This window comes from Triticum dicoccoides, chromosome 6B (genome assembly GCF_002162155.2).
Source record: "Triticum dicoccoides isolate Atlit2015 ecotype Zavitan chromosome 6B, WEW_v2.0, whole genome shotgun sequence".
Lineage (NCBI taxonomy): Eukaryota > Viridiplantae > Streptophyta > Magnoliopsida > Poales > Poaceae > Triticum > Triticum dicoccoides.
The window spans coordinates 688,968,083-688,981,274 of NC_041391.1; positions in this window are offsets into that span (position 1 = coordinate 688,968,083).

Consider the following 13,192-nt stretch of genomic DNA (forward strand, 5'->3'; position numbering starts at 1 on the left):
AGTTTTCAAGTTTTGGGTAAAGATTCGATGGACTATGGAATAAGGAGTGGCAAGAGCCTAAGCTTGGGGATTCACATGGCACCCCAAAGATAATCCAAGGACATCAAAAAGTTAAAGCTTGGGGATGCCCCGGAAGGCATCCCCTCTTTCGTCTTCGTTCATCGGTAACTTCACTTGGAGCTATATTTTTATTCACCACATGATATGTATTTTGCTTGGAGCATCATTTTCTCTTGTTAGTTTTTTCTTGCCGTTAGTTAGAATAATGTTTTGCATCTTTGGTTTCAATAAAAAAGTCAAGGATAGCCTTTGCCATGCTTATTTTGCTAGTATACATGTTGCTGTTTGAAAACAGAAAGTTCACCGCAGTTGCAAAAAATCCCTAGAAAAGTCAGAGAATGGTATAATGTTGAATCTTTTTTAATATTAAGCTCTGATAAATTTATTACAGTGGGAATTTTAGTTCATAATTTTTGGAGTCAGGGAAGTATTGTTACTCTTGCATTCTTTACAGACTGTACTGTTTTGGCAGATTGCTGTTATGTTTGCATTGTTTGCATATATTTGCTTGTTTAATGATTCTATTTGAGGATAGGAGTATTAAATATACAGAGGCATTTAGTATGCAATATTTAATAATAATTTTAGTGATTTTGTTACAGTGGAAGATGATAAGGTTTTGCATTGGTTTATACTAACCTATCTCACGAGTTCTTGTTGAGTTTGTTGTGAATGAAGCTTTTTGATAAAAAGAAGAGAAACCATGATATGAGAGGAATTAAGGAGACATAAAAGTTCAAGCTTGGGGATGCCCAAGGCACCCCAAGATAATATTTCAAGAAGTCTCAAGCATCTAAGCTTGGGGATGCCCCGGTAGGCATCCCACCTTTCTTCTTCGGCAATCATCGGTTAGTATCGGTTGAACCTAAGTCATTGCTTCTTCACATGAGTTGTGCTATCCTTGCATTTTCATTTATTTTATTTTGCTTGCTGAATAAGATACCAAGATCTGAAATTCTTTAATGAGAGAGAGTCTTCACATAGTTGCATAATTATTTAGCTACTCATTGATCTTCACTTATATCTTTCAGAGTAGTTTGTCGTTTGCTCTAGTACCTCACTTATATCTTTTAGAGCACGGTGGTGGATTTGTTTTAAAGAAACTATTGATCTCTCATGCTTCACTTAGATTATTTTGAGAGTTTTTAATAGCATGGTAATTTGCTTAACATTAATATACTTGGTATTCAAGATATGTGAAACTTTCTTTTGAGTGTGTTGAATACTAAGATAAGTTTGATGCTTGATAATTGTTTTGAGATATGGAGGTGATAATATCAAAGCAATGCTAGTTGGGGTGATTATGAATTTAAAGAATGCTTGTGTTGAAGTTTGTGATTCCCGTAGCATGCACGTATGGTGAACCGCTTTGTGATGAAGTCGGAGCACAATTTTATTTATTGATTGTCTTCCTTATGAGTGGCAGTCGGGGATGAGCGATGGTCTTTTCCTACCAATCTATCCCCCTAGGAGTATGCGTTTAGTGCTTTGGTTTTTGATGACTTCTAAATTTTTGCAACAAGTGCATGAGTTCTTATGACTAATGTTGAGTCCATGGATTATACACACTCTCATCCTTCCACCATTGCTAGCCTTTCTAATACCGCGCACTTTTCGCCGGTATCATACACCCACCATATACCTTCCTCAAAACAGACACCATACCTACCTATCATGGCATTTCATAGCTATTCCGAGATATATTGCCATGCAACTTTCCACCGTTCCGTTCATATGACACACATTACTTTTGTCATATTGCTTTTTGCATGAACATGTAGTTGACAGTGTATTTGTGGCAAGGCCACCTTCATAATTTTCATACATGTCACTCTTGATTCATTGCATATCCCGGTACACCGCCGGAGGCATTCATATAGAGTCATATTTTGTTCTAAGTATGGAGTTGTAATTGTTGAGTTGTAAGAAAAATAAAAGTGTGATGATCATCATTATTAGAGCATTGCCCCAGTGAGGAAAGAATGATGGAGACTATGATTCCCCCATAAGTCGAGATGAGACTCCGGACGAAAAAAAAAGAAGAGTGGCCAAAAAAAAAGAGAAAAGGCCAAATAAAAAAATGAGAGAAAAAGAGAGAAGGGACAATGCTACTATCCTTTTTCCACACTTGTGCTTCAAAGTAGCACCATGATCTTCATGATAGAGAGTCTCATATGTTGTCACTTTCATATACTAGTGGGAATTTTTCATTATAGAACTTGGCTTGTATATTCTAATGATGGGCTTCCTCAAAAGTGCCCTAGGTCTTCATGAGCAAGCAAGTTGGATGCACGCCCACTTAGTTTCTTTTGTTGAGCTTTCATATACTTATAGCTCTAGTGCATCCGTTGCATGGCAATCCCTACTCACTCACATTGATATCTATTAATGGGCATCTCCATAGCCCATTGATACGTCTAGTTGATGTGAGACTATCTTCTCCTTTTTGTCTTCTCCACAACCACCATTCTATTCCACCTATAGTGCTATGTCCATGGCTCACGCTCATGTATTGCGTGAAAGTTGAAAAGGTTGAGATTACTAAAGTATGAAACAATTGCTTGGCTCGTCATCGGGGTTGTGCATGATTAAATACTTTGTCTGATGAAGATAGAGCTTAGCCAGACTATATGATTTTGTAGGGATAACTTTCTTTGGCCATGCTATTTTGAGAAGACATGATTGCTTTGATTTGTATGCTTGAAGTATTATTACTTTTATGTCAATATGAACTTTTGTCTTGAATCTTTCGGATCTGAATATTCATACCACAATTAAGAAGATTTACATTGAAATTATGCCAAAGTATCACTCCGCATCAAAAATTCTTTTTTATCATTTACCTACTCGAGGACGAGCAGGAATTAAGCTTGGTGATGCTTGATATGTCTCCAACGTATCTATAATTTTTTATTGCTCCATGCTACTTTATCTACTGTTTTAGGCAATATTGGGCTTTATTATCCACTTTTATATTATTTTTGGGACTAACCTATTAACCGAAGGCCCAATCCAGATTTGTTGTTTTATGCCTATTTTAGTGTTTTGAGGAAAAGGAATATCAGACGGAGTCAAAACGGAACGAAATCAACTGGAGAAGTTAATTTTGGAAGGAAACCCACCTGATGGACTTGGAGTGCACATCAGGGGAGTCCCGGGCTGCCCATGAGGGTGGGAGGCGCTCCCCCTGGGCGCGCCCCCTGCCTTGTGAGCACCCCGGAGGTCCACCGACGTACCCCTTGCACCCATATATACCTACGTACCCAAAACTTCCAGAACAGAATCTAGATCAGAAGTTTCGTCGCCGCAAGCCTCTGTAGCCACCAAAAACCTCTCGGGAGGCCTTCCCGGCACCCTGCCGGAGGGGGCATCCATCACCGGTGGCCATCTTCATCATCCCGGCGCTCTCCATGACGAGGAGGGAGTAGTTCACCCTCGGGGCTAAGGGTATGTACCAGTAGCTATGTGTTTGATCTCTCTCTCTCTCGTGTTCTCTCTCGTGTTCTCTCTCGTGTTCCCTCTATGGCACGATCTTGATGTATCTTGAGCTTTGCTATTGTAGTTGGATCTTATGATGTTTCTCCCCCTCTACTCTCTTGTGATGAATTGAGTTTCCCCTTTGAAGTTATCTTATCGGATTGAGTCTTTTATGAGAACACTTGATGTATGTCTTGCGATCCACTTGATGTATGTTTTGGTGATCAACTTGCGGGTTTCGTGACATTGGGAACCTATGCATAGGGGTTGGCACACGCTCTTGACTCTCCGGTAGTAGCTTTGGGGCACTCTTTGAAGTACTTTTATGTTGGTTGGATGAATCTGAGATTGTGTGATGCATATCGTATAATCATGCCCACGGATACTTGAGGTGAACATGGAGTATCTAGGTGACATTAGGGTTTTGGTTAATTTGTGTCTTAAGGTGTTATTCTAGTACGAACTCTTTTATAGATCGATCCGAAAGAATAACTTTGAGGTGGTTTCGTACCCTACCATAATCTCTACGTTTGTTCTCCGCTATTAGTGGCTTTGGAGTGACTCTTTGTTGCATGTTGAGGGCTTGTTATATGATATATCTATGTTATTATTGTTGAGAGAACTTGCACTAGTGAAAGTATGAACCCTAGGCCTTGTTTCCTATCGTTGCAATACCATTTACGCTCACTTTTACCACTTGTTACCTTGCTATTTTTATTATTTCAGATTACAAATACCTTTATCTACCATCTATTTTGCACTTGTATCACCATCTCTTCGCCGAACTAGTGCACCTATACAATTTGCCATTGTATTGGGTGTGTTGGGGACACAAGAGACTCTTTGTTATTTGGTTGCAGGGTTGTTTGAGAGAGACCATCTTCATCCTATGCCTCCTACGGATTGATAAACCTTAGGTCATCCACTTGAGGGAAATTTGCTACTGTCCTACAAACTTGTGCACTTGCAGGCCCAACAACGTCTACAAGAAGAAGGTTGTGTAGTAGACATCATCGACCACTAGTGCTTGCCTCCCGAGGGTGGCTACACGAGCAGGATGGTCAGACTGGTCAAATTTGATGGCTGTCTGAGACCATTTCAGGTATGTGGTCGTCGTCGCCGGAGCGACCGTATTCACTTCTCTGTTGATGACTTTCAATCGACTCTTGCTCTCAACGTCAGCAAAAATCATCAGGGTTGAATTGACTTTGGGATAACCATCGTCTTCTTCTTCATCCTCGTCTCTGTCCGACTCCTTTCCTTTTTCACTGGGTTCATCTCCTTGGAACTGTTGGATCAGGAGCCGACACTGTCGAGTGGTATGTTTAGGGTAAATCAGATTCCCCTCTTCGTCCTTCTTCGTGTGGATGTGACACAGTAAATCCAGCACATCATTTCCCGCCTGATCTTTCACCTTCTTAGGGGGCCAGGGCCCCTTAGGCTTTCCCTTGAACTTTCCTTGAGCCACCGCTGCGATCTCGCCGGGTGCTGTGGGCTCGGCCTTACGCTTCTGTTTCCGATTGGAATTACCTCCACCGATCTCTTGGCCGACTGGCTTGCTCTTTCCGCTACAGAGTCGATCCTCTTCTTCTCCGTTAGCGTACCGGGTGGCTATTTCCATCATCCGAGTCAGAGTCATATCACCAGTTCAACCAAACTTTAGGACTAACTCTCGGTATTTGACGCCCTCTTTGAAGGTGCACACTGCTTGATGCTCTGATACATTCTCGACAATGTGATGCAAAGTGGACCACCTCTGAATGAAATCTCTCAAGGTCTCAGTCGGCTTCTGCACACAATGATGCAACTCGGTCAATCCCGCTGGTCGTTTGCAAGTGCCTTTGAAAGTTCTGACGAACACTCGAGCCAGCTCTTCCCAACTATATATACTGCTCGGAGCTAACTGAGTCAACCACGCTCGGTCTGACCCTTCCAACATCAGAGGGAGATGTTTCATTGCAACTTCGTCGTTTCCGCCGCCAATCCGCACAGCCACTCGGTAATCCTCAAGCCAAGTTTCAGGCTTGGACTCTCCGGTGAACTTACTGACTCCGGATGCCAACCTGAAGTTGGGAGGAATCACCGCTGCCCTGATGGCCCTGCTGAAACACTCCGGACCGGACACATGCACTTTGCTGCCACTTGGACGATCTCTGCGGGGGTCTTCTCTGTGCACCCTATTCCGGTCGACCATGCCTTGAATGAGGATGGACCTCGCGTCGAAGCCTGGTTCTCTTGGGTCTACTGAGGCTCTGTGCTCGCCACCGTGACGGCGTCTGTCATCGTTCCGCCGAGGCACATATGACGCACTCTTCAGAGGAGGCATGGGTCCCCGACGACGATTGTCGCGGTCGAGTGGATGCTCATACTGTCCACGGCCCTCACGTCGCGGGGGCGATCTTGGGCTGTGGGCCGACTGAACCATGTGCGTTACAACGGATCTGCTGTGAATCCTATTCCGTGACTGAGATACTGCTGTGTTTTGCTCTCCTGCTGCCCGGAGCAAGGCCCGGATCTGCATCAGCCCTCTGCCAACCTCCGACTGGGAAGGTTGGATTGACTCTGCTATTCGGGCCGCAGCTGTGAGGTTCTGAATTGGAGTACGATATACCTTAGGCGGAGGCGGAAAAAGCTGTCGTCGACTGGACTCATGGATCCGCTCCTGAGCGCGCTCGTCGAGAGCACGCTGAAGGTTGTCCAGTCGAGTGCGCTCAGCCAAATTAGCTAGGCGCACCTTCTCCAAGGCCCGAGCCTCGGGTGTTTCTCCAATGATGGGCGTGTGGAGTGCATCCATGTTGTGGCGACGAAGTTCTGCCCTCTGCTATGATGAGAGGGGTTCAGGTCGGTATTCCTCGTGGACGCGCGACGGATCGCCGCCCCCGTCTCCGCTGTCCTCACGGCGGAAACCGGGCGGGCTGTGAGGTCCGTCGACCATCAAGACTTCAGCCGCAGGGTCGTTGCTATCACACTCGGATGCGGTCTCCGCCGAGCCAGTCGACAGATCGAACAGGCCGTGGAGAGTTTCGTTGGGCTCGTTTGTCGTGACTTGATGGGTGGCCGAACGCCGAGCCACCACGTGCTTCACCCACCGCTGAAGCCGCGATCGACCGGATCGCTTGCGGCGGCGAACAGCGGGGAGTGAAAACACCGCCGGAGCCGATTGATACTGAGTTGACGGCTGTCGGAGGAGTACACCGCGAATGCACGCGCGGAAGTGCGTCGCCCCTCGGACGGAGAGCGCCTCAACGTCCAGGGGAGCTTCTTGAAGCCACGCGGAGTCGTCGTCGATGAAAACGAGCGCGCCGAGACGGATCTCGCGACCCTCAGCCAATCCGCCGCCGGAAACCATGATGATGACGATCGGTAAAACTTGCAACTTCACCACCAAGCCACTAAGATACCTGTCCCAAGGTGGGCGCCAACTGTCGTGGTCCTAAGACTGACAGTAGAAAGGGGGGTAGGTATGGAGAGACAAGATCTCAGCTATGGTGAAGGTGTACACACGAGGTTTACGAGTTCAGGCCCTTCACAGTGAAAGTAACAGCTCTACGTCTCGGTTCCCGGAGGCGGTCGATTGAATTTTGTGTGTTGTATTACAGGGGGTGCGAACCCTTGTCCTAGAGGAGGGGTGGCTTATATAGAGTGCGCCAGGACCCCAGCCATCCTCCATTACAAGGGGCTTAATGTACATAAAGTAGAGGCGTTACAGGTAACACCAGCCTTAAGTGCTCTTAATGACCTTAAAGACCATAGAGTGAGCGTCTGTCCGTTGCCAAACCGAGCGACTCCTGGTCTTCAATAGGTCGAGTGGCTCTCTGTATGGTCGAGTGTCGGTAGGGAAGAAAACCTTCGAGTGACACGGTTGTCGAGTGGATTGCACTCGACATCTTCGACTGGTGGTCTCCTGTTGTCTTTTGGTCCTTTTATCTTCTAGGATAGTGACCTTGGGTAGGACGTATAGGCCAGGCCTATGACCCTACCCCAGGTATGTATCCTCATCAGTCGCCCCGTGGAAATGGAAGCCACACTCACGCCGGACTTCAAGGATGTGGCCTTGTCCCGCATCCATGATAGACATGCATTCATTGAATGCATTGCGATGGAAGTCGACGCAGTTGAAGCCTCCCCCGCCTACGAGGTCACTTCCAAGAGAAAGAAGAGCTCGTAGTTCAAAGAATCAATGCGGATTTTTTAAGGTTGTTAAACTCCTGGTTGTTTCTTTGAATCCATTTTGTAAATCTAAAATTTAAATCCTAGCGTAAACTGATGTTGAAATCTGTTAACGAAAAACTTCCATGTCGAGGAATTAAATCAAGCTGATGTATGAATAACAAGTGGGACTCACATGTAGGAATAGGAATGGAGGCCAGACTATGGCAAATCTGTATTTGCGTACAACCACTGGAACCTCCATATCTCATATGGCTGTCGCCGATATGGCAAATCTGCTAGAGTTGCCCTTAGTTGTTTGGGTTTGGTGAGTGGACATCATGACTTTGGCAACAATGGTGGCTACAACGAATGTGTGTGCTCCAAATCCTCCCTTTGATGTGTCGGCTTCCTTTCTCGTCAACGACAGATCTGGGAGTTTGTGTGCGTACCTGAATCCTGGATCCAGGTGCATGTTTTAGTCCCCCAAGCAAGGCTGCCGAGATTGCAGCAACATTGTTGAAGTGAGATTCGATTATAAGGTCAAAGGTGCACCGTTGAACCGATGGATTGACAAAGAAACAATAAGACCTAAGAGCATCTCCAGCAGTTGACTCCCCAAGAGGCGCTAAATATCGCCCCCTGAGGTGCACCGGCGCTAAACCGGACGCTGGGGGCGTGATGCCACCCAGTCGCGGCGCCCACGGTTTTTTGAAAATTTGAATTACGGCACAAACACGGCGTAAATTCAAACAAACTTCGGTGAGTTCGTTCATATTTAAAAATATTTTACAAAAAAGAAAAATAACTAGTAGGCTACTCCTCGCCATCTCCCTCGCCGCTCCTCGCCGCCCGCCGCCCTTGCAGTTCTACATGCCGAGGAGGCTGTAGAACCGTGTGTAGTCGCCACCATCGTCATCGTCGTCATCGTCGTCGTCGTCGTCGCCTCCGGCGCGGCTGCCGTCCCTGCTGCAACCCTCCCCGGTTGACGCGGCGGGTTGGACGGTCCGGGGGCGTCCTCGTCATCGCCACCGTCGAGGATCACGACGCCATGCTCGTCCTCGCGCCCACGTTTGCGGACGGCTATCTCCTCCAGGGCCTGGCGCTGCCGGACCATCTCGTCGCGGAGGTAGTCATCTCGCGCCCACTTTAGGGCCTCCTCGTCGGAGAAGCCGCGCCGGGCGATCTCCTCGTACTCCGCGGGGAGGCCGGGCTCCGGCTTGGGCGTGACGAGGACGAGGCGGCCAGAGGGGGGGGGGGCGGAGTCGCCGATGCGGACGCCGGAGCTGCGGGTGCGCCCGCTGACAGGCGTGTCCTGGGGATTCCGGCTTGACGGGGCGGAGGCAGGGGGAGCCGGACGAGCGGTCGAACGAGGAGGAGGACGCCCCAGGATGCTACATGCGCCTCGGCGTCCAGGAACTCCCACGTCGGCGAGAGAAGGACGGGGGAGCGGGGTACTCCAGCCTCGGTGTGTTGCCGCCCTCGATGTACTCGAGGACAACCTCCAGCGTGCGGCCGGGCACGCCCCACCATCGGCGTCGCCCCTCGGAGTTGAGCCTTCCAGAGGGCACGACGTCGTTCGTGGACTCGAGCTGTTCGGTGTGGCGGCGGCGGAAGTAAGGCTCCCAGAGCGGGCTGTCGGGGACGTACCGTGGTCCTTCCCTCGCCACCCACGGCAGGGAGGCGCGGATACGCGCGATCTCCACATGCCGCGCCGCTCCGGTGGGTGGGGGTGGTACAAGGACGCCCCAGCGCTGATTCTCCACGCCCCAGGCACCCGCATGTCCGGCGGGGCCGGGTACTCGGGCTCGAAGAGGAGCCGAGTTTCGTCCTCGTGAAGGTGGCGGCGCCCGAAGCCGTTCACCGCCGCGCCGTCACCGGGGAAGCGCTCGGCCATGCTTCGAACTGGAGACGGCGGGAGGAGAGGGAGGAAGGGGGAGAAATGGTGCGTCGGTGGTGGAGGCTCTGTGCGTGTCTCCGGCGCACTGGGGTCAACTTATATAGGCGGACGCGCCACGTACGTGTGGCCGCTGCGTGTATGCGTGGCGGGTGAGGGGACGCGCGTCGCCCGGTCTTCAATGCGCCGTCCGTGAGGCATCAATAGAGGCTGACCGGCGCGGCAGCGTGCGGCGGCTTTGGCATTGATTCGTTGTGGGAAACGAGGCGATGAGGACGACGAAGCGGCGAGAAGAGAGGCGAGTCGTTGACGCGGCTGGCCCGCGGCTCTTTCGCGCCAAAAATGATTCACCCGGCGCCCCCGAGCGCCCCCCAGCGCGCCGGGTTCGGGTTGGGTCTGCCGACGCCAATTTCGGCCCGAGCCGGCAAAAAATGGGCCCCTGGGGGCGTTACTGGGCCGATTTTTTGACCTAGCCGGCGGCCGAAAAGTCGACTAGGGAGTCTTGTTGGGCGCGCGGCTGGAGATGCTCTAAAGGGTGCACCGTTGAACCCATCACCACCTTTCTTCTCTATGTCATGGACCCTTACAGATCCAAGTCATTGGTGCTTCTTGACGGAGTTTGGTGACTTTTGCCGGGTACTTGTGTGGATTGTTAATCTAATGTCCCGATGGTGGCATTTTTCGGCGTGCCGGCAACATGTGCGTCCGAGATGAATAAGGTGGATGATTTTCCAAGGATCATATTGTGTTTTTAATTCCTTCCAATAATGCTTGCTATCTAATCCGAGCCCTAATTCTTCCGGAGAAAGATAGGACATTTTTCTCCTCTCCTTTTCTCTCGCATCCGCACCACACAAATTGCTAAATTGCTAGGGGGGAGAATATATTCAGCCTGGACGCAACGCAAGTGCAAATCGGCCGCACCTAAAAAGCGACGTAAGCTGCCAAAAACAAGCTCGGCAAGATCGATACGCTGTTCTTTGACACACCACAAAATGTCAAGCCCAAACCGGATGTGCATTCATACCGTCTACGAAGCCAAGACAACAAAAACGTATATATTCTCCCTTGCGTCGCTAGCGTGCACTACAACGCTCTCCTGCGTCGTCGATCCCGTCGCATTCCATGCAAGTAGCAGGCATGCATCTCCGTGGAAACCCAGCACGAGGAAAACATGCGTGGCGGGAACGAGGATCCGGCCGTGCATGCCAAGTTGCCAGCCCCTCACGAGCAAAACATGGGCGAATTGAACCCGGGATCTCGTCAAGAAGACCAAGAAGAAGGCAAGAAGACTACTAGGGTTAAATTAATCGATCGGCGTGCACGACGAAGTTACCGCCGCCGTTTCGTCGCCGCACGCACGGCACGGCACGGCACGGTACATGCGCTGCGTGGTGCCCAGGCCGGGTCGTCCGTCCGTTCACGGAAGCCCTGGGATCACGTCGTCACCGCCCGGACGGGGGCGGTGCAGGCTGGCCGTGCGGACGTAGCCGCCCCTGCCAATGCCACAGTCGCTTGTCCACCGAGAAGAGCACCAATTAATGGCCACCTTCATTCCGCATTTGTTTCCCACCCCCACACACCCTCTCCCTCATCCCCATCCCCGGATCGCCGTCTGCCATCTATTCCCCATCCCCGTCGCCTGCACAATCACCCCCATTGATCATGTCGGTGCGGCCGCACCCTCCATGCAAACCTTTCGTCGCAAAGACCGAAGAGGACCGCACCGAGAGAGAGCTAATGGGAGAGCGTGTGGGAATTCTTGGAGATTGAATCAACCGTCAGCCGCCTCAAGTGCTTTCACCGCATCTCGATGGTTACCCCCACAAAAATGGAAGCCGCGCTCACACCGGTCTTCAAGGATGTGGCATTGCCCCGCATCCGAGACACACATGCATTCACCGAATGCGTGGCCATAGAGAGAGTGGATTTTTGGAGCCCGGGTGTATTGGAGGACCTTATTTTAAATACTTTACAAATCACATTTTAAGTTTCAAAAAATTCCGAAAATAATTCTACGTGATCATATGGATGTATATTACACATGTGTAAAGTTTGACGATGAAATAAGTAAACATGTGAGCCGTAAAAAATGACAAAATGGTGATTTCCAAATAGTGAATAATGCATGCACTGCTCATCTTTCCAAAATCATGATTTTGTCTTTTTGTGTAACTCACATGGTTACTTATTTCAGCATCAATTTTTGCACATGTGTAATACCCATCCATATAAACGTGTTGATTTGTTTTCAGAATTTTTGAAACTTCAAAAAAGCATTTTGGCACCATTCAAAATATAGGGCTCCAATGCACCCGTCCTCCAAAGTGACTTTTTGGTGCAGCTGAAGCCTTCCTCCGCCTACGAGGTTATTTCCAAGAGAAAGAAGAGCCCGTAGTTCAAAGAATCAATGTGAGTTTCTTTAAGGTTGTTCATCCCCTAGTTGTTTCTTTGGATCTGTTTTGTAAATCCAAATTTTAAATCCTAGTGTAAACCAGTGTTGAAATTTGGTACCGAAAAATTTCCATGTCGAGGAATGAAATTGAACTGATGTCTGAATGACAAGTGAGACGCACATGTAGGAACATAGAGCATCTCCAACAGGCGCACATAAATTTCGTGCGCTAAAATAGTTTTAGTGCGCCACTATAGCACTTTTAGCGTGGCGGACCCAACATTGGTTTAGCATATGCCAAAAAAACGTGTGCCCAAAAAAACACACAGTGCAAATTGTGAAGCGCGCGCAATCCGACGTCCCAAATTTACAACTTCTGATAACACTTTTTAGCGCGTGCCCAATCCTTTTTTGCGCATGCACTATTTTACAGCACAACCAAAAAACCTGAATTTTAGCGCTGAGCAGTTTTTGTGCGCCTATTGGAGATGCTCTTAGACAAATCTGTATTTGCGGACAACCACCGCAGCCTCCATATCCCCTATGGCGGTCGCCGGTAAGGCGGACCTGCTCGAGTTGCCCTTAGTTGCCAGGGTTTGGTCGGTGGACATTGTGGCTTCGGCAACAGTGGTGGCCACAACGAATGTGGGTGATTTTCAGCGATCATAATGATTTTTTGTGTTTTCACAAGAATTTTCATGATGCTTGCTATCTAGTCTGAGCCCTAAATCTTTCGGAGAAAGATGGGGCATTTTCTCTCGCATCCGCACCACACAAATTGCTAGTAGGAGAATATATTCAGCCTGTACGCAACGCGAGTGCAAACCGGCCGCACCTAAAAAGCGACGCAGGCTGCCAAAAACAAGCTCGGCAAGACCGATACGCGGTTCTTTAGCATATATCATATCACAAAATGTCAAATCCAAACCTAACGTACGTGCAGATCATCGAGGAAGCCAATAGAACAACGTACACGCCGGCCGATCGTACTACGACGAGCGAGCAGCGTACACTACAACGCTCTCTCGCGTCGTCGATCCCGTCGCAGTCCATGCAAATATGTATAGTAATAAACTCGCACGATTTGCTCGAAAAAAGGAAAAGGAAAAAAAAAAACTCGCCACGGCATCTCCGTATGTCGAAACCCGGCACGAGGAGAGCATGCGTGACGGGAACGAGGCCCGACCTCTCACGAGCAAAACATGGGCGAATTG